Below are 4,863 nucleotides of genomic sequence, written 5' to 3' on the forward strand. Positions count from 1 at the left end.
CATGGAGAATCAAGACATCATGCATTAGCCCCTCTCTCCCTCCCTCCCCCTTTTGGCTTAATACAAGGTTGAAATATTATTTCCAGATAAGCTGGTATTAATACTTGCAAGATGGCAGAGAATATGGCCGCGGGCGCCCATAAGCGCAGAGCGTCTTTTGCAGCACAGAATTCAGTCTGAGAGCTTGTGCAACGGCTGGGATGACTCCGGGTTATTCTCCCTTCCCCGTGGAAGGGCTTCTGCCTTGTTGACTGCTTTGAGTTGCCTGCCTCTGATCTCTGAGAGACTTGCACCTCGGAGTCACGATAGCGCAGCCCTTGAGAGTTTCTCAGCACATGGAAAACTTTCTCTTTAAATTGGTAACAGTCAAAGCAGGGGAGGATGTCCCATGGTCTTCCACCATCCCAAGGTTTCTGCCCAAAGGATCGGTGCACGGATTTGCAAGAGTCCTCCTTGGGTCAACTTGCTCTGGCAGCTTGTTCAGAGCAAAGGGTCGTTAGTCAATTCTGTAGCGTTTTCATGCTTTGCACCTCCTTCCGCCATTGCAGCCGTCTCAGTGTTTGAGCTGTCAGAGGCGTGAGACCGATGTTTACCACGCAAGAAAGGTTGGGAGCATTTGGCTGGCTCCGTTTGTATTCTTGGTTCATCCCTTTGGTTGTTGTAATTCTCTATCCTCACCATAGAAGACTTTGTTGTTATTGATGGCTCAACAGCTTCAGCTATTGTGCTGTTCGAAAAAGTAGTAAATGGAAAGGACAGGACAGGACAGGACAGGCAGAGAGACAGGGAGAGCAAGAACGAGGCTGAGGCCTCAGCTGCTGTGAATGATGCTGCTGCCTGAGATGTGGAGCGGATGAAGGAGAAGCTGTAACTTCCCTTCTGGACCTCACATTAAGCTGCCCTCTCCTTCTACTGGCTCTTGGAAAGGGACTGGGTGGGAGTCTGATCAACGCTCCGCTTTCCTTTGGAAACAACCGTCTTTAGATTTGCTGTTTCTCTATATGCTGATAGCAGAAACTCAGGGGGGAGGTGTGCACTTTGGTTCAGTGTAATTTCTGCTTTGACAAATGTGAGCCGGTCTTGAGGCAAAAGCACAAAAGCTCAAACTTTTAGTAAGAGACACTCTCCTAGTTACAACTAGGCCTGTGCAAGCCTCGGGCCACAGATTTTGAAATCCAAATTACGATGGTCGTTTCATGACAGATCTGCCATTTTAGGGCGGAACCACCGTTTTAATGCAGAGCCCTAGGCCTCCGTAAAGTGAACCGCCCAGAGAGCTTTGGCTATTGGGCGGTATAAAAATGTAATAAATAAATAAAAATAAATAAATAAATAAAGGAGAAACAGCCTACAAAGCGCCCAGAGAGCTTCGGCTATGGGGCAGTATATAAATTAAATAAAGAAATAAAGAAATAAAATAAATAAATACAACTCCCAGCATGCATTGCCTGGGGGCTGAACCTACCAGAGGCCAGAGACAGTTGGCACTCGTGTCCTTCCCACTGCCACTACCGTGATCACCTGCTCACGGGCGTAGTGGCTCGCTCGTTGCTGCAATCTGCCGCCCCCCACCATGGCCGCCCACTGCCTGAAGTGATCCAGCATACTCTGGTCCCCGGAGGAGTCCTCATGCGTTCCACAGGCACCACGCAGACGCCTGCTTTGGATGTTGGGAGGAGCAGTCGTCTGTGGGGCGCCTGCAGAACACAAGAGGACTCCTCCAGGGACCAGAGTATGATGGATCACTTCAGGCAGTGGGCGACCATGGTGGCGGGTGGCTGATTGCAGCAACGAGCGAGCCATTATGCCCGTGAGCAGGCGATCACGGCAGTGGCAGCGGGGAGGACACGAGTGTCCACTTCCCAGGCAATGCATGCTGTATATGTTGTATGTATTTTTCATTAAAAAATAAAAAAGGAAAAAAGTAATGAGAGAGAGAGAGAGAGAGAGAGAGATGAAAAAGAAGGAAAGAAGAAATGAAAAAGGGAGAGAGAGAGAATGGAAGAGGAAATAGAAGGAAGGGAGGAAAAGAAGGCAGGAATGAGCATCTTTTCATTCTTTTCCTGCAAAACAGAGACATTGGAGGAGTGAGTCCACGAGGTTTCTACAGGGTTTGCTCCATTGGAGCGACTCCCCATTCCAACCATTTCTCCCCACTACGCTTGTCTTCCCCATGCAGGGGATTCAGCCATAGGACTCCTCACCTGCAGCCGGAAGTCGTTTGGCCCAGCCACAGACTTGGGCCACCCCACTGACAACGAGGCCATGGGGCTGGGGGAGGTGTGCTTTGGATTTCCACGGGGGTCTCCGATCCCAGCACTGACCTGACCCAGGGCTGCTTAGCTTCAGCTGGCGGCCTTCGTGAAGTGCCTTCAAGCCATGCCCTGAGCCCGTATTCACCCTTCTCCAGGGATTCCCACAGCAGCCCTGTGAGGTGGATCAGAGTCCACAGGAGTCTTGTTCGGGCTTTCAAGCTGCCACTTACCTCTCTATATATACATGGCCAGGCCAGGGGGCCACACCACAGAACCCCATCCCCACTGTGACATTTTCCCTCAACGCATCTGAAATGCAGAAGCAAAAGAAAATTCCAAACCTTTTCTCGGCAGGCTCCTCATTTTTTGGCTTCCTCTTCTGAAAGTAAAAGTGTGAGAGAGGAAAGTTAGTAATGACTGCTGAGGGGCCTCCGTGGTTTTCTGTCTATTCGGACCCCCCTGGGAGGGGAGCCCAAGGGCCCAACGATCCCCCTTCCCAAAGGCCGACACAGCTTCCGCCTCCCTGTGTCCCCCAACCCTTTTGTGGGAGGGAGTTGGGTGGGTGCGGAAAAGAGCAGCAGCGTGGCATCTTGCTCCTTCAATAGCCCTGGACACACTTTGTCACCGTCCTGCTGGCTCTTGCAGAAGGGGGCCACACTGTGGATTTCCCTCCCCCTCCCTGTCAATGGCAGCCCAGGGGGCCCCAGGGTCGGCCTCAAGGGCTTCCACCGATTCATGGGGTGAGTTTGGGAAGAGCCAAAGAGCGTTGTGAGCAGAGAGCACAGGGCTATTGATTGCTTTACTGCTTCCCCTTTGTAGCTCAAAGGGGCTCCTCACCTTTTTCTTGACACCTTCCTTCTGACTTTCGGGAGGTTCCCTTTGGTCTAAATAGAAGGAAATCATGAAATCAGGCAGGCGGTCCGCGTTCCCTTGGACTGTCCTTCATGCTATTTCCTATCTTTGTACCCCATTTCTATAAATCCCCCCCCCAGTCTGCAGATCCGTGCAACCTTAATTAGTTCACGTAAAGTGTCCTAAACTTACCTTTTTGGCCTCCCCTCCTCACCTGGGGCCAGTCATCCACCCTGTCCGACTAACCTACATCAGGGGCTGTTCTGGGAAGGGGGAGGAGGAGGGGAGAACCATCTATACCCCATCAAGTTATTGGGAGGAAAGACTGAGTCTTAATGTAGTAAATAAATGTGGAAAATAAGAGACAGCCATTTTAAGCATATTGGGAGGATTCATTGGCCATCCTCTCTTCCTAGTCAAATGGCCAGCTGTATGGCTCCCTAGAAGTTGGGGGATTTGTTCTTTGGGCCTTGTGGCACCTCGTGGCACACCAGACAATAGCTCTTTGTTTGAGGAACAACTATCCCCAAGCATCACCATCTGGCAGAGAAGGTGATCTTACCTGAGCAGATGGTTGTCCCGTTGATGGCCCAGCTCTTGGTGGAGAAGATGGAAGAGACTGTTTTAATGGAGGAGATGATGGTGCTGGTGAAGGGCATGAGGATGCAGAAGGAGAAGAGGATGGAGAAGGAGAAGATGGTGGGGAACGAGACGCTGGTGATGACGGCGATCGGTTCGATGATGATTCCGAGTCCTGTGAACATAACAGTGCAGAAACTTTATTTTGGTCTAGAGTATAATTGATCACTTCCCAACTTTCACCACTCAAGCTCCACTACCTGTATGTTCATTTGGCTTAGGGGCTTTTGCCCTTGGGAAAGTCAGGGAACACATTTGGCAAAAAAAATAATCAATCCCCCGCCCCCCTGAAAATACCTGAGCTTCCTTCTGAGCCATAATGACCAGGGAGAGGGGAGGAAACACCCGCCCTCCCACCCACAGACCCCATAGCTTATGCAGGAGTACATATTTCCCCTATCCCACATTGTCAGACCGGTGACGTAGATGTCAATGGCATAAAGGTTCTAATTCTCAGCCCAACAGCCTGATGAATCATGAAAACCTGCCACAAAATAGAGCAGCCAAAAACATCACTTTGCTAATTTCTGCTTCCTGCTCATCTCCAAACCATGGCCAGTTAGAGTTTAATTCTTCAATCTTGACTGTTTTATTGTATTTTGCTGTAAATCTATTATTATGCAAACCGCTTGGATCTTTTCATTGGAAAGCGGATAAAAATTTGCATAATAAACAAGAAATTAATATATTGTCTCCTCTCTTTAGCCAAACAGCCAGTAGAGAAGAGCCACTGACCTCACTTTCCTCCACCCAAGTCCCTTCAGATGATGTCCATTTATTCTGTGAAGCAAAGAAGAGCAACCATTAAATCCCAAGGGTTTACATTCACATCCACCGTGAATTCACCACCCATTTTGATTTGCATCTTGAGGAAAAGCCCCCCCCTCCCCGGGGAAAAAGGGGTCTCTGGGCTGCTGCTGGCACTAAGAAATGGAAGGAGGCACTTCTTCAGCCTCTGCCTTCGTCGGCTGCCTGCCACGCCACCCCGCCCCGCCCCTGCTCGTGGCACTGCGCGAGCTTCTTTGTGACCTAGTTGCACCCAAAGGAGCTGGGCCCAGTGGCGGAGGGTTGTCAGGGGAGAGTCCTCTGGACTCCCGGACCCAGTCCGACACTCGTC

The 4,863-nt window shown here is 50.4% G+C and overlaps 1 long non-coding RNA gene across 1 annotated transcript; it reads right to left on the minus strand.

Annotated features, from left to right (window-relative positions):
- Window positions 1–1,951: 1,951 nt before the first annotated feature.
- On the minus strand, window positions 1,952–4,662 carry LOC134406565 (uncharacterized). The gene is made up of 5 exons (XR_010025977.1): window positions 4,482–4,662; window positions 3,670–3,861; window positions 3,093–3,139; window positions 2,597–2,634; window positions 1,952–2,063 (listed from the first exon to the last, which is right to left on the minus strand). It is a non-coding gene; the product is annotated as an uncharacterized LOC134406565 (long non-coding RNA).
- Between the last annotated feature and the right edge of the window lie 201 nt (window positions 4,663–4,863).

This window comes from Elgaria multicarinata, chromosome 11 (assembly GCF_023053635.1).
Source record: "Elgaria multicarinata webbii isolate HBS135686 ecotype San Diego chromosome 11, rElgMul1.1.pri, whole genome shotgun sequence".
Lineage (NCBI taxonomy): Eukaryota > Metazoa > Chordata > Lepidosauria > Squamata > Anguidae > Elgaria > Elgaria multicarinata.